The 24334-nt window shown below is 52.6% G+C and overlaps 1 protein-coding gene and 2 long non-coding RNA genes across 10 annotated transcripts in view; 1 reads left to right on the forward strand and 2 right to left on the reverse strand.

Moving 5' to 3' along the window:
- The window catches only part of TSEN2 (tRNA splicing endonuclease subunit 2), a 66146-nt gene extending 64589 nt beyond the window's left edge, over positions 1 to 1557 (reverse strand). For 6 of the 8 annotated variants that reach the window (XR_009597466.1, XR_001436324.4, XR_009597465.1 and 3 more), the window contains exon 1: positions 1527 to 1557. The gene's annotated coding sequence lies outside the window, so the exon portion shown is untranslated. Of the gene's footprint in view, positions 1 to 952; positions 1042 to 1526 lie in introns of all 8 variants that reach the window. The other 2 variants (XR_009597467.1, XM_060402680.1) reach the window with 1 other exon arrangement.
- Positions 1558 to 1660: 103 nt separating this feature from the next.
- Positions 1661 to 24334, reverse strand: part of LOC121817274 (uncharacterized) — a 31860-nt gene continuing 9186 nt past the window's right edge. Inside the window, exon 3 of the long non-coding RNA XR_006057113.2 lies at positions 1661 to 3394. This is a non-coding gene — a long non-coding RNA (uncharacterized LOC121817274). The remainder of the gene's footprint in view (positions 3395 to 24334) is intronic.
- On the forward strand, positions 14807 to 23637 carry LOC121817275 (uncharacterized). Its single transcript, XR_006057114.2, has 3 exons — positions 14807 to 14899; positions 15581 to 20752; positions 23257 to 23637. It is a non-coding gene; the product is annotated as an uncharacterized LOC121817275 (long non-coding RNA).

Genomic DNA, 24334 nt, shown 5'->3' on the forward strand with positions numbered 1-24334 from the left:
AGTCCATGGGGTCCCAAAGAGTCAGACATGACTTAGCAACTAAAGAACAACATATCCACGTATTGGAATATTACCAGCAATTAACAGGAATGAAGGTTAAGAGGGAATTCTCTGACTTCTCAGCAGACTTTAAGACTCTCTGCTTTCACTGCTAAGGTTCAATCCCTGGTTGAGGAACTAAGTTCCTACAAGCCATAACGTGTGGCCAAAAAAAAAAAAAAAACAAACCAGTTTAAAAGATTAAGAAAATTGACCTGGGGTCATATATAACAGTGGCTCTCAAGCTTGGCTGCTCTTAGAATCACCTGGGGAAATTGTGAAACTCCCAATGCCGAGGCCTAACCTACAATTACATCAAAAGGTCAGAGATGGGGTCCAGGCGATTTCAATATGCAGTCCATGGTTGCAGCCACTAGAGATAGGATGGCCTATTCAAACTCGATGCCAACAGCCATCCCACTGGAGAGAGGGGGAAAGGGGCTAGGGGCTGGCGCCGAGCGCCACGCACCTGTAAGGGGCTGTTCCTTTTGCTTTTCCAAACCTGGCTGTATGACTCCAGGGACCCACAGTGTTAAGTACACTATACATTTAGTTTTCTAGCAGGGCTTGTTCCTAATTCTTCCCTTGAGCACACAAGCTAACATCTTTTAGGTGTTCCGTAAATGTTTATTCCAAACAAAACAAAGGAAGACAAAAAGGAAGGGGGGGAGGTACCATTATTTAATTTTCCAACCCCCTGGGCCCACTTTGCCCAACCAGCTGGTTAAAGCCTCCCACTCAGAACTCACATTCTCCCTATCAAAAAAACAACAACACAAAAAAACACGCTCGAGGCTCCAAGTGCGTACCCTGTAGGCGAGGGGAGGCAAGGATGAAAAGGAAAAGACAATCCTGCCTCTGGGGAGCTTTCAGGTTAGAACCCGAGACTAAGACACACAAACAAAAGTTAAACCTTTGAAGACTGATGGGGGGATTGTGGATCGAGCCTGGTACTGGGCTTCCCATGTGATGTGCGAGCCAGGCGAAAAGCTGCAGCTGCAACTAATGAGCAAAAAAAAAAAAAAAAAGTCAAGGGCTCAACAGACTCTCCCAACTCCGTGTCATAACCTGTCCCTTTGCCGGGCTCCTACAGCGGCGCCCAGCAACCCTACTAGCGACCAAAGAAGGCTCCCCTAGGGCACGGTCTGTTATCAGATGCACCCGCCTTACTCTGCCCGCGGCACTCTGCCCCGCGGGGTCAGTGTTTCCACAAAAAGCATAGAAAAGAGAGAGTTGCAGATACACGGAGGAGGGGAAAGGGGGCTAATATTCCGGCAGAACTAGAAGCCGGGCCCTGCGTCCCGGCCCAGTTCCGCGTGGCTGTGCGCCCGGAAGAACGTCCCAGGACCGCTTCTACTCTAGCCCCGGAGAGCGTTCTGAAAAGGCGAGGCCTCCTCCCGCGGATGAGCCCCCCCCCTACCCTCCAAGGGCCACGGCCACCGCGCTCGGCGCCTCGAGCCTGCTCCCGGGGGCCCAGGGTACCCTACCTTCCTCCGCCCCCAGCGCGCGCGCGGCGTTACCCCGGCAACGCCGGCCGGGAGACGGACACCGCTGCCGTCAAGCAGCGCAGCCGCAAAGCCGGGCGACTGCGCAGCCGTGGAGCCCGCGAGAGCGCCCGCCGGGTCTGTGCGTAGCGCGCCTGCGCGAGGCCTACAGGCGGGTCTCAGTGGGGTGTGACCCCCGGTGTGAGTCGCGGGCGGCGTGTCCTTTTTCCTGCGCTTCCCGAGATTGTACCGATAGCCCCTCTGCACAGGTGCTGTTCTCGTTTAATCCCCACAGCAGTCCCACAAGATCGGTTTCACAGATGAGTTCTAAGTTACTTACCCAGTGTCACGTAGCTGAGGTATTGGAGGACACGAAGCCAGGTCTTCAGGAGTTGTGGTCTTCGCCCCTGGGGAGATGGGATGCTTGAAGCGACTGCACTTGACATGACCCAAGCCCCGAGGAAGCGGGTAGGCTGAGCTCAGCCCGCAGAAGGCTGAAGCCTTCTCAACGCTTCTGTGTAAGTGAAGCATGCAGGGAACCTGTAAGGAATTGCCCCCTCGCAGAGGGCACCGCCCAGAAGCCACGGTGGGCACCGGCTGCCCCGTTTAGCGTCCAGGACAACAGGCCTGGAGTCAGATCTGAGTTAGCATCCTCACCTCCCTCCTCACCAACTGTGTGATCTTTAGTGAGTGACAACAAGAGCCTCTTGATGAAAGTGAAAGAGCAGAGTGGAAAAGTTGGCTTAAAGCTCCACATTCAGAAAACTAAGATCATGGCATCCGGCCCCATCACTTCATGGGAAATAGATGGGTAAACAGTGGAAACAGTGACCGACTTTATTTTGGGAGGGGCTCCAAAATCACTGCAGATGGTGACTGCAGCCATGAAATTAAGATGCTTACTCCTTGGAAGGAAAGTTATGACCAACCTAGACAGCACATTAAAAAGCAGAGACATTACTTTGCCAACAAAGGTCTGTCTAGTCAAGGCTATGGTTTTTCCAGTGGTCATGTATGGATGTGAGAGTTGGACTGTGAAGAAAGCTGAGTGCCGAAGAATTGATGCTTTTGAACTGTGGTGTTGGAGAAGACTCTTGAGAGCCCCTTGGACTGCAAGGACATCCAACTAAAGGAAATCAGTCCTGAATATTCATTGGAAAGACTGATGCTGAAGCTGAAACTCCAATATTTTGGCCACCTGATACGAGGAACTGACTCATTTGAAAAGACCCTGATGCTGGGAAAGATTGAACACAGAAGAAGCAGGAGACAGGATGACATGGTTGGATGGCATCACTGACTCAATGGACATGAGTTTGAGTAAACTCCGGGAGTTGGTGATGGACAGGGAAGCCTGGTATGCTGCAGTCCATGGGGTCACAAAGAACTGGACCTTTCTGAACCACAGTTTCCTCTATTAAAAAATGGGTCATCAGGATCATGAGGGATGAGCAAAACCAAAGGTGCCTTGGGAATTATAAAAGCTTCTACCTGGTTTTAAAGGAGGCCTGGTAGGGAGTGCAGTATATACCTTCGTAAAATAAATCCCAGGGTCCCCAGCAAACATACCACACATGCTGGGCAGTGTGGAAGGCAGGTGGCAGGAAAGGGTGGCAGATAACGCCAGAGAGATTAATGAGGCTGAGTGTGACGGGCTCTGAAATCCGGACCTTCCCCAACCTCCTCTTGTCTCCAGACCTTCGCGAACACTGTGGCCTCCACCTGGAACATCCTTCTCCTGGGTCCGCAGCAGTGACCCCTGGCTGCCCTGTAGGTCTCAGCTCAGACCTCTCTTCTTCAGGACACTTCCTCTTGCTTCCCAGGCTGCCTTGGGTGACATTCCTCTGTGTTCTGGGATAGTCTGGTGCCCCCTGAAAAAAAGGAGTGAAAGTGTTAATCACTCAGTTGTGTCCGACTCTTTGTGACTCCGTGCATGGATTGTGGCCCGCCAGGCTCCTCCATTCATGGACTTCTCCAGGCAAGAACACTGGAGTGGGTTGCCATTTCCTTCTCCAGGGGCTCTTCCTGACAAAGGGATTGAACCCGGGTCTCCCACACTGTAGGCTGATTCTTTACCCACTGAGCCACCAGGGAAGACCTGCTGACCCCTGTGATGTCCCTGATTCCTGGTCCTCCTTAACTGGACTGTGAACTCCTGGCAGAAAGAGCCCCAGACATGGCACTTAGAGGGTACTGTGCCTGCAGGGGCCTTGACTGCTCAGCTGAGGAGTTCAGACTTTAGAGAACTAGGAATCAGAGTAGGTTCCTGGTTAGAACGTTGCCAAAAAGGGAGAACTTCCGCAAGATTTGCAGAATGGTGGTGCTGGCCTGGACTGGGTTGGGAAGAGACAGCTGGAGGTGTGCTGTAATACTGCACCAGAACAAGGCAATGGAGGAAATACTGGAGCTGGAAGGAGAGGGTTTTTAAAATGAAAGAGAATGCAGAGGTTGTCCGGTTCAACTTCCTTATTTACCTGGTAAGGAAAAAGGCTCAGAGTCGCCAGAGGTAACAGAGCAAGTCTGAGGGGGAGCTGAGACTAGAGCCAGGGCTGGGCAACCTCAGTGGGTGCTCTGCGCTCAAGGGCTGGGGATGTGCCCACGATGGGCTCTCAGGGGCCATGGTCTGGAGTCCTGTCCCCACACAGGGTCCTGAGAAAAGGCTAATGAACAAGGTATTCTTGCACCAAGATTTTCCTCTGGGTGGTGTGTTTGTTGATCTCTGCTCCCCCACCCCCACACACCACGCAGGATCTCAGTTCCCTGAGCAGGGACTGAACCCGGGCCACGGCAGTGAAAGTCCAGGATCCTAACCACTAGGCCACCAGGGAACTCCCAACAGTGGGTGTTTTAGACCTTTTGTTATGGTCCTTTTCAAACATACACAAAAGGAGAGAGAATAGCCTAATACCTCATCGCTTCCAGCATCTTCAACCTTTGGTATCTTGATTCTTTTATACTGTCCATAAAACACGCTTCTCTCCCACTGCTAGGGTGTTTTAAAGCATCATATAATTTCACACTTTATATTTTGATATGTGACTCTAACAGGTAAGAATTTAAATTTTATTACATCCATATCTATATAGTTGCTTCTTGCTATTCACAGTAGTTCTGTAAAGTCACATGAACATGGAGTCAGAGAATACTGAATCCCTGTTTCTAGGGGAAATACAGGCAGGTTCCCGCCAGCCTCCGGTCGCAACATTTTCATCAACCAATTGATATGCAACCTTGTTTCATGAGCGCTTGTGCTTGGAAACACTTTACCTAATGTCCACAGTAGATGCATCAGCGCTGAACTCATGGCCCGCATGTGTATAACTCGAGTGAGCCAAGCGCATCTAACATGTACCTCTTCTCATGAGACACAGCACGGCCTTCTTGGCTTAGGAACAATGGGCAGCACCTCAGCACTCTGCCTGGGGGTCCACTTGAAAATCACCAACACAAAGCACAAAGATAGGAAAAGCGTGGCACTGAAGGGACGGCAAAAAGCATACCTGCTTATGACATGGGAGCTGAGACAAGACAGAGCTGCTGACATCAGCTGAGAGCATGCCTCTCGGGAGACTCAAATTCTCTCTACGCATGTGCGTGTCTGTAAGTGACCTAGTACTGTGAATATTGGTTTCCACATTACAAGCAGGTGAATTTGCAAATACAGAATGTGCCAATAATGGGGACTGACTGTATAAATATATATTCCCAATTTCATTAGCACATCTAACAAAATGAACAATAATCCTTACCATCTCTGAAATGTAACACAGAAGCTACATGTACTATTTGGGATATATGTATACTATAATAAATAAAAAGCATTTATCGGAAATTCAGAATCAGTTGGGTACCTTGTATTTCATCTGACCACCTTAATAATTTATCAGGCCTTTACATGTGCTAGCCATTTAGCATCTGATCTTGACTCTCACCACAGTTCTGTGAGACAGGTGTTCTCGCTGGTATTTCACGGGTGAGGTTCCCTCCCCGCCCAGGTTTTCAGAGCTAGGAAGTGGGGGAAGCCAGGCGACGCTCCATCGGTCTTGCGTTCATTTTATCCATCATGTTTGATACAGGAGGGCAGTGCATCGACAGAAGCACAGCTTGAAACGTGTGAGTGTGTTTGTGTGCACGCTCAGGAAAGTCTTGACTCTTTCAAGTCCATGGACTGAAGCCCGCCAGGCTCCTCTGTCCATGGGATTTTCCAGGCAAGAATCCTAGAGTGAGTTGCCATTTCCTTCCCCAAGCATCTTCCCAACACAGGGATCAAACTCATGTCACTTATGACTCCTGCACTGGCAGGCGGGTTCTGCACCACTATGCCACCTGGGACGTGGAAATACAGAAATGCCCCAGAGGGAGTGTTGTGGTGAGGGGGTGGGGAGGGAGGTGGGGGGAGGTCAGGGAAGACTCAGATGGGCTTAAGAATCCAGGAGGCTTCCAGGAAGAGGTGGCCTTTGAGCTGATCCTGGAGAAGGGTGAGCATGGAGGAGGAGGAGGGAGACAGCAGACAGTCAGGGGCACAGGGCAGGCCCACGTGCCAGGAGGTGTGGGCCTGGACTTTCTGCAGCAGGAAAGGAGCTGGGCCTGGCTGGGCAGGAGGTCGAAGCCGCCGATAAGGTCTGATAGGCAGGGCGGGACCCGATCTCGCAGGCACTTGAATTCCAGGCTGGGCGTTTGGACTTTACCCCGCAGACAATGGGGAGCCACCGGCGTTTCTGAGCCGGGCAGGGCGGCCCCAGCTGTCGCCCCATTGTTTTTCTCAGACGGGTTGAAAGCCCTGCAGTATTTCCGCGCAGGCCACTAGATGGCAGTATTTTAGCAAATTTCAACTACCCAGCCTCCAGTTTTCGGCGAGGAAAACCAACACAATCGGCGACCCAGCAAAAGGTTCTACGCGTTTACCCGCAGCATCGGCAACAGAAAACACCGGGCTGGAAAGGAAAATCAATCGGGGGACTGCAGTCCAGCTTCCCCCGGCCGGCGGGACGAAACCTCAGATCATTTCTCCGCCGTGAAGGAGAAAGTGTTCAGGATGTACAGGAACGGGCGTTCCGTTTTAACAAGAGCCCTGCAGGCATTCTCCAGCAATTTAGCCTCAGGGCAGCCCTTGGGAGGAGGTGCTGCCCTCCCATTTTACAGCTGAGGCCACTGAGACGCTGAAGAACATATTTGCTCAGTTAATTTACGGAGCTGACACCATGCTAGGCAGGGAGATAGAGCTGGCAGCGAGTTTAAGGGGGTGCGGGCTGGGAGAGCCCCCAAGGCTGCGCTTTGCTGGGCCCAGGGACCCCAGGGCAAGCTGCCTGTGTTACCTTTAGATCCTACTTTGGCTGCTAGAAAAACCCGCAGCGTAGATGAAGGAAGCTGCTGGACTCCCACCATTTGCCTGATTCCAGCTGCTTTTGAGAGACCGTCTCACGATTCTCACAGCCACTCAGTGAATTAGGGGTTATCACACAATGGTTTTACAGGTAAGAAAACAGACTCAGAGAGGTGAAATGACTTGCCCAAGGTCACACTGGGGTTCATCACAGGAGGAGGAAGTTGATCCCACATAAGCTTACTCCTCCCTGTGATTAACGAAACAGATTTCGACGTCTGGGTAAATTTCCTAGAAAAACCTGGGCAGAGACGGGACACACACGAACATTTTTTCTTTTTTTAATTGAAGCATGATGGTTTGTAATTGAAAAAGGAAACGACCTAAATGTCCATCCTTAGAAGAATGGACATACGGAACATGGTACAGAGGCTTTATAAAGTGGAAAAGTTGTCTCAGCCATAAAGCTTCTGTGCTCATTAGCATGGACAGATTTCACAAACATGTTTGCTGACAAAGGCAAGACTCAGAATGATATGAATCCTATGATACCTTTCCATGAAGTTAAAACACCGTCCAAACAGTATCAAGGCCTCAGTGTATGCATAGGTATGTCAAACTATTTTGAAACAACAGGAAGGTTATGCACCAAATTCATTAGTTATCTGTGGGCCTTGGGTAGTACATAAGGGGTTTTTAGCTTTGTATTTTATTTCTTAAAGAAAAATAAAACTACAGAAGCAAACATCAGGGTAGAAATATAGGTGATTGTTACTTTGGTATATTGACTTCTCTATTTTAATTTTTGCACAGAAAAGATGCTTCAGGTAACTGGATAAATACAAAGACAGACAGGAAATGACAAAACCTAAATAATTTTCCTGCTTAGGATCAGCAGTTTGAAGATGACGGTTGCCCGTACTCTGGGAGGGTGGGAGAGGACCCTGCGGCAAGGCGATCAGAGGAAGGAGTGGACAAATTCGGCCAGAAATGCACAGGCCTGGCTCTGGTGTTACGGGGGCCCAGGTCACCAGCAATCTCAGAGTAACAGCTCATCCTGGCAACGCCCAAGTGGTCCCAGCATCCTGTGACTGCCATGCCTACCAGGGAGCAGCGGGCAGCCAGCGAGGCTGTGGGGACTCCAGGAGGAGGGCAGAGGGGACCAGCAGAGGGTGCAGGGGCCCCTGGAAGATGCGGCTCCTGTGTGGCTGGACGTGGCTACATCCTCTGGCTTTGCTCCCTCCGTCCCTTCCCTTTGGCCATTTTCTCTGGACTCATGCTCACATGGACCACTTCAAGTGTGGCCTGGAGGGGTCACACGCCCTTCCGACAGCAGGTGCGGCAAGCAGAAACTGAAGGCAGTTTTCGCTCTGCCCGCCTCCCAGGTCTGCGGTGCCCAGCGTGGCAGGTCTTTAGTATTCTGCCAACTATCGATCACTACACAAAGTCTTCTCGCTTTTCCTCGTTCTTTACATTTGTCCTATTGCACAAAATGAGCAAAGATCCATGTCAGTTCAGTTCAGTTGCTCAGTTGTGTCTGACTCTTTGCGACCCCATGGACTGCAGGGCGCCAGGCTTCCCTGTCCATCACCAACTCCTGGAGCTTGCTCAAACTCATGCCCATCAAGTCGGTGATACCAACCAACCATCTCATCTTCTGTGGTCCTCTTCTCCTCCCGCCTTCAGTCTTCCCCTGCATCAGGGTCTTTTACAGTGGGTCACTGTTTCACATCAGGTGGCCAAAGTATTGGAGCGTCAGCTTCAGCATCAGTCCTTCCAATGAATATTCAGGACTGATTTCCTCTAGGATTGAGTGCTTTGATTTCAGTTTCATTTTCCTTGTATTGGCTCATTTTCCCACTCACTCATTCCTCCCAACAGCTCCGTTAGTGGACACTTTTATTCTTCCCATTTTGAAGGTAAGGAGACTGAGTTGGAGAAGTTATGTAGCTGACCCAAGGTAATCCAGCTAAGAAGCGGCAGAGGTAGGAATCAGACGCAGCTCTGCCTGACTTTGGGCTTCCCAGGCGGCACTGGTGCTGAAGAACCCACTTGCCAGTGCAGGAGGCGTAAGATGCTGATTTGATCCCTGGGTCAGAAAGATCCCTGGAGGAGGGCACGGCAACGCACCCGAATATTCTTGCCTGGAGAATCCCATGGACAGAGGAGTCTGGGGGGCTGTGGTCCATAGGGTCACAGAGAGTTGGACACGACTGAAGTGACTTAGCATGCATACACACTGCCTAACTGCAGGGCCGCTATGCTGTATTGATAAGATATGTTGATGGTCTCATATCCTAAAAAGGAGAATCTGGGGTTTTGTTCTGCTTTTTTTCTCTTCCTCATAGAAATTTTCTTTGTTCCAAGTTGCCCTTGTGTGTGACACTCCCTAACCTGGCCCCCTCTCTGAGCTCAAGGTTGTCATCTCCTGGGTGGTTGAAGAATTCATTGGTCTGCTCATAGGAGAGGAAGGAGGAGAAGCCCAAGGTGGCCCAAACCTGGCTTTCCTCTCTCCTGGGCATGTCCGCCTCCGATGTCAAAAGGCCTGGATTCCAGGCAAACCAGAAATAATGCCCCAGTCATCAGATTTGAAACCAAAATTCAGCAAAGACATGTATTTGCTGCCAGAAAGCAAATAGCTTTTTCTTTTCTTTCTCGTTTTTTTTCACCCAAACAAAACATCCTCTTATGAAATATGTCCAATTTGCAATATTTACTTTCCCTTTATTTAATAACAGGAAAGGGTTTGCTGGACTTCTGTTGATTTTTGCATTTCTTATTAAAATTCTTAAGGGGGTTTTGGGGGAACTTAATCAGCAGAAAAAGGAGAAGGAAAAAAAATTGCATCTGCATTCCACAGGCCTTATTAATGGAGGAAACTTGCTGTTTGTTTAAGAGCATTTTCTGATGGGAGAAGGCAAATGGTCACGTGTTCAGAGGCTCTGACTCCTATTCTTGACCATGCCTCCTCCTCAGCTGCCTCTACAGCTCTGAACGCCTTGTCTGAAGCTCTCTGCCCAAGAAGATGGGGCTGCTCCGAAGCTTTCAGCCTGAGAAGGTGCCCCCCTGCCAGGCCAGGAGGGAAGCTAACGATCACTGAAGATCCAAATGCGGTTCTCTGCACTCACAATCTCACGTCACCGCAAGTCAGCCCGCCGGGCAACCCTGGCTAGGCAGACGAGAAAACGGAGGCTTAGAAGGCTGAGGCCCCATGTACAAGCTCCCTATCCTGGTGGCTTACATTCCTTGGGAAGGGAGTGCCAGGAGTCATGGAGTCCTGCCTCCAAGGGCACCTCTCTGGGCTAGCTAGACAGTCTCATCTTGAAGGATCAGAGAGGCAACGGGCCTTGCTAAAGGTCCCACAGCGCGAGGGTTGTGGAGCTGGGGTTTGAGCTGTGCTCTGCCTGACTCTCACATCCACCTTTATTTCGCTTCACCACACCTACTCTCTGGGGCCAAGAGCAGCGTCGTGTTTCTTGTAACAGAATACCTCACTCTCCTGAGGTTCAAATTCTGCCCCCCCAAGAGGTCTTGGTCCTGCCTCTTCCTTGGTTCTAGAATCAGACTGCAAGTAACTATAAGGGCTTTGTTTTGATATGTTCATTCTACCAGACATATTTATGCAGCATGACTTTTATTATATACATTATATAATCATTGTAACACATTTATTTCCAGAATAGTGCCTTATGCGGGGTCTTTTTTCAGTAATTTTGCTGTTTTGTTTTTGGCTGTGCTGGGTCTTTGTTGCTGTGTGGGCCCCTTTTCCAGCTGCGGTGAGTGGGGGCCGCCCTCTAGTTGCGGTAGGTGGGCTTCTCTTGTGAAGCATGGGAGCCAGGGCGAGGGTGGACTTCAGTACTTGCGGCATGTGGGCTCGTGAGTTGCAGTTCCTGGGCTCAAGAGCACACTCTCGATAGTGGGAGCCCGTGGGCCTAGTGGCTCCACGGTGTGTGGGATCTTCCCAGATCAGGGATCGAACCCTCGTCTCCTGCACGGACAGGCGGACTCTTTACCACTGAGCCACCAGGGAAGCCCACCAGGCTGTCTTAATAAAAGGCCTTGCGGACAGCTGGGTCTCCACGTTCCCCTTCTCTAGAGAAGCGAACTGAGGAGGAATTTGCCCCAGGTCTTGGAGGCCAGAGCCAGGTCCCAGCCTCCTTGGCCTCTCAGCTTGGTGCAAGCACCAGCCACCTTCCCGTTCATCCAGCCCCCGCTCCGTGTGGCCCCGAGGCGGACGTTAGGATATTGAGATAAGCCACACATCATATGTGACGTCAAAGTTCTCAGGGTTCCAGCTGTGGAGCAGGTGCTTGGAAAAGTTACTCTTGTACACGTGGCAAATGGTACAACGAAGGGTTTCGGGGCGGGGGGTAGGGCTCAGGAAAGACTGCAAGGAGGAGTGGATGCTTGAGCTGGGACTTAAAAGAATGAGGATGGACTGGCCAAATCGGGAAGACACCGCAGGCTGAAAGCCCCACCTGAGCAAAGGCCTGGAGGTCTGAACACACAGGGAATATTCAGGAGCGATCCAGTGGTCTGCTGGGGAAGAGAAACGGGCCTGGAAGGGAGACTGGGGACTAGGCTGTGAAAGGCCTGGAGCGCTTTCCAGAGGGACACAGGAAAGGTTGAAGGAGGGGAATGACTCGGTTAGATTTGGGTTCCAAAGATCCCTCTCGATGCCAGAGAGCAGAAGAGGATACAGAGGGTCTGAGAGGCCCTGGGAAGGAGGCAGCTCTATGTTCCAGGCCAGAGATCCCCAGGCCTCCCCACCTAAGTCCTCCTTCTCCTTCTCCCACCCTTGAATGAAATCCTCCTGTCCTCGCTGCTCCAGGAGCACCCCCAACCCCGAACCACAGGCCTGCCTGGAGCCCCTCTCACTGGTTCCTGGAGTTTTAACTTCTCGGACGGCTGTTCTGCACTGTCAAGGTCCTCTCTGCCCATGGACCTTAACCTGGAGGTCAGAGTTCTCCAGAAGAGTCCAAGGAAAGCCTTGGAAAAAACTGCACAAGGATGGAACTGTTCTAAACATGGAACCTGTGTGTGGAGTCTCGCAGAGCCCCACACACAGGAGTCGGGAGGCGGCGACTCCAAGACAACACCCTAAAAATGATCAGCTCCACTCTGCGAATCCCCGAGGCATGCAGAGGCAGTCCAGGAGGCAGAGGAATTAGGACTGAAGACCGACCGCCTTGAGAGTTCAAGCATGGACCCAGGAGGGCTCTCATGCCAGCGGGGGCTGGAGATGAATGTTTCTAAAGAGAGACCATGTCCATCTGAAGAAGGGCTGGGCAGCTGGTGAGAAAGGAGGATGCTGTCCTGGCCAAGGACCATTCGGTGGCATCCTGGCGGTAGGTCCAGCTTGCTCCGACGCCCTGAAACCCTGGAATCGCACAACCGGCCCCTCCCTTCCCTCATTCTGTGCTCACCAAGCCTCGTTCTGATTAGAATTTGGCCTCCCCGTGCAGGGCGCCCACAGGGAGCTGGAGTGTTGGCTGGGGGACACGTGTATCCGGTCCCTTTGGCAGTTGTGTTTCTCGTTGCAAATTAGTAAATTGGGAACAGACAATTCACAGAAGAAGCAATACAAATGACTAAGAAGCACATGAAAAAAAAAAAGTTCATCCTCACCAGCATTCAAAGAAATGCAAATTCAAACCAAAACCGAGATTGTTTTCTAGCTATTAAAGTAGAAAGGATTTCTTTAAGTTAATACATTCTGCTGGGAAAGGGTTGATAAAAGAGGCACCCGACGTGCTGCTGATGGGCGCGTCATGCTACCTGCTGGGCTGGGCGAGTCATGCCTTTACACTCCTGCAGCAGAGAACTGGGCAATCCTGGTGTGGAAAGAGTGGCTGGGGGGCCCTCTGTGTGAATCTGTTCACCAAATGTTTAGGGAGCATCTAGTATGTGCTGGGCTTCTCTGGGGGCTCAGACGGGAAAGAATCCTCCCGCCTGCAATGCGGGAGACCCGGGTTCGATCCCCAGGTCAGGAAGATTTCCTGGAGGAGGAAATGGCAACCCACTCCAGTATTGTTGCCTGGAGAATCCCACAGACAGAGGAGCCTGGCGGGCTACAGTCCATGGGGTTGCCAAGGGTCGGAGACGACTGAGCGACCGACGCTGGTCTGCGCCAGGCTGGTGAGACACTAGTGAGGGAGGAGCCACACAGAGATCTCACCCCCAATGCATGAAGGCCCAGACCAAGAGGGAGGCTGGAGGCCAGTTCCTGGTGGGCTGCAGGGGAAGGAGACGGAGGGGAAGACAGAGCAGCTAGCCTCCAGCTCCCCCCGCCCCACAATTTCCATTCTCCCCTGGTTCCAGGCCCCCCTCAGGCTCCTCTAGGAGGACCTCTGGGTGGTTCCTAGAGTTGAAGTCTGCCCGCTTGTCCACTCCCCAACACTGATGTAACCGCATCAAGCTGGGCCCAGGCAGGATCCCAGGCATTTCAGACGTGACAACGGGGCTGCAAACCACCGAGAAAGTGGAAAATGAGGAACTCATACAAGGGGCCCCGGACCTGGGTCTCGGGCGGGTCACCTGAGGCAGGACCCGTGCCCTCCGTGGGCTGCGGTTCGCTTCTCTGTCAGACAGAGAGCAGGTATTTGGGTTGGGGTCCCATGAGCGCGCCCGCCAGGTCGGGTGACCTTCACGGTCACGGTGCTGGGTCGGTCAGACACCAAGACTCGCCGCCCTCTGGCAGGGACCAGGGACACGGGGCTCCCAAGGCTTCTGAAAACAGTCCCGGAGAAAGACGTGACTGAAACAGCTCTGACCAGCCACGCGAACTTTCTCTGCGAACTTGGAGGCCACCTGCCTGGTTTCCCTCGTGCTGTGTAGATGTATTACTCGCTCAGTCGTGTCCGACCCTCTGCGACCCCGTGGACGGTAGCCCGCCAGGCTCCCCTGTCCATGGGATTCTCCAGGCAAGAATACTGGAGTGGGTAGCCATTCCCTTCTCCAGGGGATCTTCCCAACTCAGGGATTGAACCTGGGTCTCCTGCAGGCAGACTGCAGGCGGATTCTTTACTGTCTAAGCCACCAGGGAAGCCCATGGTTTCATTTGAGGGGCCGGAATTCTTGTTCCAGCTGACTGTGCAGTTTGGGAGATAACCACACGGCTCCAGCCCCAGAGTCCTGATTCGGGAAGGGACGGAGCTGGTTTTCCATGTCGGGACCTACGGGCCCCACTTCCATGAAGACAACCATGAGCACCAGCCCTCAGACCCAGCTCTCAGATCCCACCTCTCACGAGCTGTGCGACCTGGGGTGAGCAGCGCCACCTCTCTGAGTCTCAGGGTTTCCTCTCTACTGTGGAGATAACACGGGTCCCTGCTCCAACTGGCTTTGAGGGAGAATGAATGGGGTTGAGGGCTTCCCAGGGGAGGCTAGGGGAAAAGAACCTGCCTGCCAATGCAGGAGACATAAGAGAGACGCGCGTTTGACCCCTGGTCTGGGAAGATCCCCTGGAGAAGGGAATGGCAACCCACTCCAGTATTCTTGCCTGGGAAAGCCCATGGACAGAGGAGCCTGGTGGGCTACAATCCATGCGGTTGCAAAGACCTGGACATGACTCTGAAGTGACTGCGCACACACGCACACGAATGGGGTTGATGCTGGTGCAGCTCTGAGCCTGGGATGCGGGCCGCCTGAGGGCCTGTGTGGATGGTGGCCAGAGGGGAGTGATGCCAGGGCAGTGGAGGCCACGTGCTGCCTGCTCGGCTCACTGGGCAGGGAAGGTGTCTCCAAGGGGGTGGGTCTCACCTGGGCAGAGGCTGGGGCCTTCCACTGCCTGCCTTCCTGGGGGCTGAACTTTGACGGAGGGGGTGGAGTGCGAGGTGACCACAGACACCCCAGGGGACAGTGGCCAGCAGTGGCGAGCCTTGGCCGGAGGCCCAGGGCCAGGGTGGCGGGGGGAGGGGCGGGGCCAGGCAAGTGAACTTCAGGCTGTTACCGGCAGGGTGACTCATCTGTGCCAACCGGCTGGTGAGACATAGAGAAACTCGGGGACAGGAAGATCGGTGGGATAACGCGTTTGAAAAGTTCTTTGAAAAGGGTGAGTCGATCTAAGAGCGAGGGCTCTGGGCTTCAGACAGAGTGGGATGCCCAGCCCGCTTCTGGAACCCTCCTGCGATCTTGGGCTTAGCCTTGTGGGGCCTCCGTTTGCTCATCTGAAAGGAGGGACCAGTGGGCAGGATAACGGGCCGGGTACGCAGGGGTCCGGCCCGGGACCACCCCTGGCAGCCGTGGGGCCCTTGGCCAGGAGGGATGTCGGCCTTCGCCGAGTCTCTCTATGCAGTTCGCCCCCATCCTTCGGCCTTGCCTGATTCCCCCGCGTGTACAGGCCCTCCCCTGTGCTCCATACTCTCACGACCTTTTATCTCAGCCTTTCCCACAACCCTTATCAGTCTAGGCCTGGAGTGCATGGCTGTTTAGTAAGCGTGCCTTATCGCCCCCGGGGGGCATGGGTCTTACTCATGTCTGTACCCACCGGGCCCAGCACACAGCCTCCAGCCTCTCCAGAGAGGCTTTGCCGGACACTTGAGGACTGGTCAGGATGCAGAATTAGCAGCTGGGTGTTAGCCGTCTGTGTCCCGATACCCAAAAAGAGTATGCCCTTTCCAGTAATGAAAACACAAAACACATGTGTTTCCAAAAATTCTACAGACTTCTTTTGATGGGTACACTTGAATTCATCTTCACAGTGAATATGGTTTCCTGTGTCTTTGGTTTTTAGGCTTTGATATATAGAAAATGACTGAGAACTTCTCGAAAGATCCATGGGACGAAAGGTCCCCCTGGAATGTCTGAAAGCTGGTCTGCACGGAGAAAGCGCTATCGCCCCGCCATCAGCAGAGGCCAAAACAGATAAAAAGAAAAAGCACCCCACTCTTGAAGTCTGGAGAATTCTGGGGCCTGCATCTGCATGACCTTGTGTGAGGTGACCCCCCGTAAGCCAGCAGGGGGTGGGTGGCCCTTGAGGTCCTCAGAGCTGCCCTTGTGAGGACAGCAATGTGGCAGAGCCTCGGGCAGGTAGTGGGCGCTTCAAGATGCCCACTACGCTTCCCTTCACTGCTTGGCAAGGATACACCAACTTATCTTTTGCACTTGTTCCATGAGGTTCACAGCGACTTGTATATAGTACAATGACCTGAATCTAACTCTAAGAGCGAGCCCAGCCCAGCCCCTCTTAAATGAATAAACCTTGATTTTGAGTCTCCACTAAATAGGAAGCCAGGTGGGAGATGCTGCTGGGGCGGGGGGAATGGGGATCAGCCAAGAATTGAGCCAGGCAGGATCTCAGGGAGCTAAACACCTGGCCGCTGGGGTTTTCTTCAATAAGAAGGTTCCAGAACTACTTTGAACAGAGCTGGACCATTACTGCAAGCTCAGTCACTCAGTCGAGCCCTGTGACTCCATGGACTGTAGCCCACCAGGCTCCTCTGTCCGTGGGATTTCCCAGGCAAGAATGCTGGAGTGGGTTGCCATTTGATGTCTCCAAAACCAACCAGCTAGGAAATAAAATCACTCATCTGCCAAATACTCACTGAGCCGAGAAGACTCTCTTCCTTCTTTCCTGCCCTCCTCTCCTGCCTCCCTCCCTCCCTGCCTTCCCTCTCTGCCTGCCCTCCTCTCTTCCCTCCCACCTTCTCTATCAGTGCGGTAATTTTCTGCCTAGTAATTTTCTAAACCTATCTCTCCAGGTCAGAAACGCCTGTGGTGTTTCTGTTCTTTCTTCTCGCCTGTCACAGGGTAAGAACCCCGCTGCTCTGAGCTCCTGATTTGCAGCCAGTATAACCGGCCTGAGGGTCACAGGGCGAACAGCCCAGCTCGGTCTGGCTGGCCCTTGGGCAAGCCCTGTGTCCTCCGCCCCCTCTGCTTTGCCCTGGTTGCAGTTGCACTAGGGCAGGTGGTAGACACCCTGGCCCTTCCGGCTCAGCCACTGCGACCCCAGCGAGGCCACCTGTTGGGTCTGAGAGTCCAGCTGACTGGGGTCCCCTCCCCACTTTACACACACGGCTGACGGCCTTGGGCAAGGCACACAACAGCCAGCGGGTGCCCAGGGGTCCTCGCGGGATGTCCTCTTTAGAGAGTCACGGTGCGAGTGAAGTGACGAGCTTTCAGATTAAAGTTTATGCCACCGCTGGCACGGGAAGGCTCACTCTCGTGCCGAAGCGGGCGCACTGGCACGTCAGAGCCATCTCACACTGACCGTGGGGCCTGGCTGGAGGTCTGCACTCTGCCGATTCTTAAACCTGGCGGCCATAACTTGCTAGCCTGGGGGCATCATACGATCAGACACCCGTGGAAGGATGGGGTGCAGTAGGCTTCAGAGGCACTCAGGCTGGGTCAGGGCTATGTCCCTGAAACCCTAAGCACCCCACCCAGGGGTTCGGCAGGCTGGGTGCAAGGGGTAGACACGTCAAGCCACACAGGTTGAGTTAAATTCAACCCTGAGTGCCTGGAGAGGGGGACTGGAGAGCACACACGGGCTGGAAACACTGCCAGTCCCACCAGATTCCGTGGCCTGGCTGGATCTGCAGCCCAGGGCTCCCCACTGGGTGCCTGCATGAGTAGGGCTGGAGTCACGGTCCTCAGCAATGTGCCCCCATGTTACTGAGACAGACTCCACATCCCCCGCAAGCCACCCTTTCTAAGTGCACGACTGGGGGACTTCTCTGTCTCTCCCGTGGTTAAGGCTCTGCCTTCCAGAGAAGAAGGCGTGGGTTCAATCCCTGGTCGAGGAACTGCAGTTCCATGTGCCACAGGGGCAAGGCGGGGTGGGGATGTGCAGCCAAAATTTTCTTTGCTATACAGTAGGTCTTTGTTGGTTACCCATTTTAAATATAGCAGTGTGGTCATGACCTTCCCAAAGTCCCTAACTATCCCTTCCCCCGGCAACCATTAACTGTTTTTTTTAAAAGTCAAAGACTACAATTGTTTGTTGAATACATTCCCAGAGTGGTGCAACCGTCGATGATCATAATAAATTGTAGAACATTTTCAGCATCCTCCAAAGAAACTTCTTACCCCATTAGTTGAATCATTCCTCATTCTCTCCTCCCTCCTGGCAACCAAGAATGTACTTCCTTGCCTTTATTGATTGGCCCACTTTGGACTTTTCGTGTGAACGGAATCCCACAAAACATGTGGCCTTTTGCCACTCCCTTCTCTGACTCGGCACAATGTGTTCAAGGCTCATCCACGGAACGGAACATCAGGGCTTCACCCTTCCTTTTTTCTGGCCAAATAGTACTCCATTGTATGGACAGACGACCACATTTTGTCGATCCGTTCATCTGCTGATGAGCCTTTTGGTTCTTTCCACCTTTTGACGAACTGTGAATAATACTGCTCTGAACATTCATGTATGTGCCTTTGTGTACAGATCTGTTTTCATATCACTTTTGAAAGTACCCAGGGGTGGATGGCTGGGTCATATGTGCTGTGCTTAGTCACTCAGTCATGTCCAACTCTTTGTGACCCCATGGACTGTAGCCCACCAGGTACTTCTGTCCGTGGAGATTATCTAGGCCAAGAGTACTGGAGTAGGGTTGCCATGCCCTCCTCCAGGGGATCTTCCCAAACTAGGGATTGAACTCAGGTCTCCCATGTTGCAGGTGGATTCTTCATCATCTGAGCCACCAGGGAAACCCAATAATACTGGAGCCGGTAGCCCATCCCTTCTCCAGGGAATCTTTCTGACCCGGGAATTGAACTGGGGTCTCCGGCATTCCAGGTGGATTCTTTACCAGCTGAGCTACCAGGGTCATAGGTAAACTGTATTTTTCACTTTGGCCCAGACGGTAAAGAATCAGGCTGCAATATTGGAGACCTGAGTTTGATCCCTGGGTTGGGGAGATCCCCTGGAGAAGGGAATGGCTACCCACTCCAGTATTCTTGCCTGGAGAATTGCGTGGACAGAGGAGCCTGGTGGGCTACAGCCCACAGACAGGCAGAGTCGGACGCAGCTGAGCGACTGACTCATACTGTACCTATACACGTGAACCAAGTGTTTCCTACGCTGCGCTCCCGTCGGAAGTGTGCGGATGACCTAACTACCTGCTCCACATTCCCACCCACGCTCGCCACAGTTGGGCTTCTTAGTTTCAGTCATTCTGACGGAGGACGAGGGGCAGCGGTCGTTTTACCTTGCATTTCCCCCTCCTCCCTCTGAATCACACGGTTGGCCCCCGAGTGAGACTCGGGATGAGGAAGAAGCAGAGTAGCCCTCGAGGGGTCTGGACTCGGGTCGGGGCCTGGGTGACAGCCTTAGCTTCAGCTTCAAAGGCTGTCTCCACTGATCCCTCGGGGGGTAAACAGGGGCAAGTAGGTGCTGGGGGTGGGAAATCAGGCAAAGGGAAGAGTGTTTGGGTGGTGGGGTGGGTGGGGGAGCTGGACGGAGAGAAGCGGACAGCTGACTCAGCTCTCAGTTTCCAGGTTGGCTGCCTTTGTTTTTTCAGCACATTGGAATCTCCTGGCCACTAGTCTTTTATTTCCTTTTAATTAGCCTTCCCCACTGACAGAGACAGGTCAAGATTTCTAGGAAGTGCTCTAGACGACGCTGCCTGACAGACATCCATCTCAAGGAGTTCACTCCTTAGGGCTGAAATACATCCTCTATCTCATCCTCGGAGCTGACTTGGGGGCTGGCAAAACAGCTGGGCTTTGGGGCTCTGATTTCTCATTGACACTTGACCTCCAACACACAAGCAGCAGAATATTTACAAAACATCCCCGTGACCTACAAAACATCTCCCTGGGAAGAATTAAACAGTTACACATTAAAATCTCTTAAAAATGCAGGTACACATTAGCTGCCTTTAGTGCAGACCCGCCTGGCGTCTGTTTGGTAGAAAAACAAGCTTCTAAAGCTTGAAGGCAAAGTTGTCTCCCTTGAAGGGACACTTGGTTTGTACATGCGGGCATCTTCAGACATGTCTTACAGACCAATAATCCACACTGTTAACCATTTTGGAGGAGGAAATTTCCTTGTGCAGATCCAATCAGATTGAGGAAATTTTTAAAAGTCTGGAGCAAAAAACCTCAGAAATCAATTCCTAACTGACTAAGCTTGTTGTTTCCACACATGAGACATCTATAAAGAAATAAATGATAAGATAGCATGATAGCTATCATGACAGAGAGAAGGACGGGGCACCGTGGAAGCGCAGAAGCGAGAGCAACTGTTCGCAGGAAGTTCAGGGCTATTGGACAGAAAAGGGCACACTGAGGCAGGGCTTTGAAGGATGAACAGGAGTTTGTTGGAAGCTAAGAAAAGGAAAAATCTACGAGTTAGAAAAGCATACACAAGGGACTGAGATGTGAAACCATGTCCAGGGCTCAGCCGAGACTGCAGCAACCCAAACACTCCAGGTGCCACTTCCTTGGTATTTATACCCCTCGTGACCCAGGGTCCCGGTTGACAACCCTTGCTCCCCCGACAGCTACGTCACACCCTGGGAGGCAGGAAGGTCAGGGCTGGTTAGACTCTTGCTTTTCCAGAGGAGGAAACCAAGATACAGAGAAGGGGCAGGGGCTTGCCCATGCTCCCAGGATTAAGAAAGAGTGGAGGCAGGAATCGGATGAAGGTCTTCAGATTCCCTAGTCACTTTTCCAAGGTACTTCTCACAAAGGGTCAGGAAAACAAATGCTGTGACGTGTGTTAAACCCACCTTTTCTTATTTGAGGTCTCAAGGCGGACCCACTTTGCAGATGAGGAGACTGAGGCTCCAAACATATAGATGACATACAGCCAGAGGCCTCGGTCCGCCTGAGGCCTTGCACATACAACAAACTGCCTTCCCAAATCTGAGAACACACTGGACCAACACCTCTTTCTACCCTGGCAACGGTTGAGCCTGCTGTGCTGAGCAAAGGCTGATGAAGACACAGGCCTCTGGAGACGGTAATATTTTCTGCATTGACATAGCAAATCACTTGCAAAATCCCATGCTGTTGAGAAGGGTTTTTGCAACACAGCTCCTTGTGACAAGGCAAAGAGGCTGTAATGCTCTGGGACTTGCGCTTCTTTTGAAAAATCATTTTTTTCCCTCTCTCTCTCTCTTTTTGACAAATAACTCAGATCCCGGGCCAGCGTCGGAGCGGCCAGGGGAAGCTGCTCTTCCCCCTGGCGGCGCCCACTTCCTCCTGGGGCCCAGGAGAGAATGGCCTGCCTGCTATCTCCCCGGCAGCCATTCTCTGAGCCGGTCCCAGGTACCTGGGGTTTGTTTTATGGATGGATCTGTCGTGAGTCAATATGATACTGTTTCCTGTGAGAACTTTATTTCCCTGCATTGTTTGCAGAGTCTGCGTGTGTGTGTCTGAGCACGTACTCCTGATGGCCGCAGAAGTCTGCGCGGCTGTGCCCCTCGGGTGGCGGGATACCTCTGGGGGTGGGGGCCAGGGGCTCAGACACGGTTGTCCCCGCCACCTCTGGTGCCAGGGAGACGTGGGCTGACTCGCAGGCTTGGGTCTTGCCTCCTGCCTGTGCCCAGCTGGCTGGCCCCTTGCTGAAAGCCACCTCATTCGGGCATCTCCAGCTGGGGGTGAGGGGCGGCCTCACCGTGGGCCTAGCCTGGACCGGCTGCACCTGCCCTGGGCTCTCTGGGACTGTTTGTGATGCTCCTGAGCAGTTTCACTAGGGCTGGAGATGACCCTCCTCGAGCTTTCAACTCCCTGATCTGCAGGTGGGGAAACCCAGAGAAGTTACAGGACCTATCTGAGCTGAATGACCAGCGGGGAGGCACATGGGACCGCAGGGAGCTCTCTGGTCCTGGGTTCAAATCCTGCCTCTGGGACTTGTCCCTCTCAGCAGCTCAGATTGCCAGATGGGGTTAATATTCGCCCTGCAAACCGGCGGTGAGCATTAAATCAGAAAACAGACGCACAGCAGGCACCACAGAAGGCGTCTGGAAGGTGTTCATCCTTTCCCCCGTTTTACCTGAAATACAAGCCGGAACCGGAACTGTAGCAAGTGCGACCCAGCAAACGGTTCAGATGGAGGCCTGAGGACCACAGAGAGGTCTGCGTACCTGGTTCGGAACGGTCCTCCTTGGACCATTTCATCAAACCCCGTGGACTCCCTGGGTTTCCAGAACAGAGAGAAAATGGCCTGAGTGCTGAGAGATGGCTATCAAGATCAGCCAGAAGCTGGGCCAAGAGTTTTAAAGAACAACCTATAAGTTACCCTGGTTCTCCTTAACTCCCTAGCCCACCAACCAGTCCCTTCTCTGCCCAGTGCCGCCCTATGCGGTGCTCAAAGATGGCCTGGCATTCACGGCACTGAGCGCCCCTTGCCTTGGTGATCTCCCTGTTAATTCTTTCAACTTGCATCTCCATCTTTTGCAATCAGAGAAGCTTTCCAGGGGACATCAGTTGTTCTGATTTGCCCAGCATGCATCCCGCTTTCTTCTAGAAGCAGAGCCCAGCCTGGGGGACTTCCTTGGTGGTCCAGTGGCTAAGACTCTGCACTCCCAATGCAGGAGACCTGGGTTCGATCCTTGGTCAGGGAACTGGATCCCACATGCCCCAACCAAAGATTCTGCATGCAGCCCCAATGGAAAAACAATCCTGAGTACCACAGCTAAGACCCAGTGCAGCCAAAAGAAAAAAAAAGAACCCAGTTTGGGTTTTGAGCCCCTCCTCCCCTCCCTAAAGGCAGTCTGTCAACAGAAGTGCCCAAGCAACACTTCTGACCCCATCTAGCCAATCACATGCCCTTCTCCTGGGGTCTGAATCTGAAATCCTTCCTGAATGCAGACCACACCTGCTTGAAGCATTCTATTTTTTTTTTTTTTTTTTTTAAAGCTAAAGCACCAGTGATCTGTTGGCGCAGTGGTAAAGAATCCACTAGCCAGTGTGGAAGATTCAGGTTCAATCCCTGGGTCGGGAAGATCCCCTGGAGGAGGGTGTGGCGACCCACTGCAGGGCCAAAAATAGTTACAGCTGCCTCATCCCATTCGGGCTGCCTAAAGACACAAGCTGGGTCAGCTGTGTAGACCCAGGAGTTGCTTTTGACCCATCCTTCCCATGGCACGAGCGCTGGGTCTTCCTCGTGCTTCCTCAGTAAATTTCCTATGCCCTAATGTTACAATCTTAGGGGCTTCCCTGTGGTCCAGTGGCTAAGACCCCATGCTCCTGATGCAGGGGACCTGGGTTCGATCCCTGGTCAGGGGACTAGGTCCCAATAAGAGTTTGTAGGCCATAACAAAAGATCCTGCAGGCCAAAACTAAGACCCGGTGCAGCCAAAAGTAATTAAAAAAAAAAAGTTAAAAAAATAAAGTTACATCCTAAGTAATACACAGTGCGTGTATATACATGGATGTCTTACCTCCTCAGATTGTCTCACGAGCAGGGACTGAGCCATTTATTCATTCACTTTTAAAATTTATTCAACGAACCATTACCAGGTATCTACTCCGTGCATCAATGCTGGGATTGCTTCAGACATGAAAACACAGTGCCTGCCTCCAGCACACCAACTCGGGTGAACACTGTGAGAATGTGCCAGGTGTCCCTCCCATCAAGGGTGGCCACTCATCTCCGGAGGCCTGGGAGAGACTGCTGTGGTCCGCATGCTGTGTGGGGCTGGACTGGAAGAAATCCTTGTCCTCCCAGAGAACTCAGAGCCGGCTGCACAGAGTGAACTAAAATGACCTCAGAATCCCCCAAGGTCAGAGTCTGAAGGCCATCCAGAGTCCACACAGCCGGAGGGTTTTCAAACAATCCGGTGGGGTCCTGGGGGTTGAATGTCAGTATTTCATGAAACAATATAATTCTTTACAGCTTGATTGAGGGATAATTTACCTGCCATAAAATTCACCCATTGCAAGTGTCCAAGTTAAGGCTTTTCAGAAAATACATCACCACAATCCACTTGGAGAATGTTTCCCTCATCCTACCAAATGTCCTCCTGCCTGAATGCAGACCACACTTGCTTGAAGCATTCTTTTTTTTAAGCTAAAGTAACATTTGAGAACCAGTGATCTGTGGGCGCAGTGGTACAAAATCCGCTAGCCAGTGTGGAAGATTCAGGTTCAGTCCCTGGGTCGGGAAGATCCCCTGGAGGAGGGTGTGGCAACCCACCGCAGGATTCTTGCCTGGAGAATCCCAAGAACAGAGGAGTCTGGTGGGTTACAGTCCATGGGGTCTAAAGAGTCGGACACGACTGAGCACGCTTACACGCACATGCGTGATCTGTTCTAACCCACTGAATTCTCCAGGCGGGGAAAGTGAGGCTGAGAGAGGAGGCAGGGCCTGCTGGGGACCCAGGCACTGCTGAGATGCAACCTGGAACAGCCTGATCTCAGAGCCCAGCTTCTTGGCCCTCGTGGGGAGCAGTACGGAGCAGCCGGGAAGAGGGCTGGAATCACGCAGGGCGAGTTTGCATCCTGGCCCCACCATTTACCAGCTGTGTGAGCGCGGCCAGGACACTTCGTCCTGGGGAAGCCGCTGTATTCCTCCGCGGGTGAGGGGGGAGAACGGTAC

Source organism: Ovis aries, chromosome 19 (assembly GCF_016772045.2).
Source record: "Ovis aries strain OAR_USU_Benz2616 breed Rambouillet chromosome 19, ARS-UI_Ramb_v3.0, whole genome shotgun sequence".
NCBI lineage: Eukaryota > Metazoa > Chordata > Mammalia > Artiodactyla > Bovidae > Ovis > Ovis aries.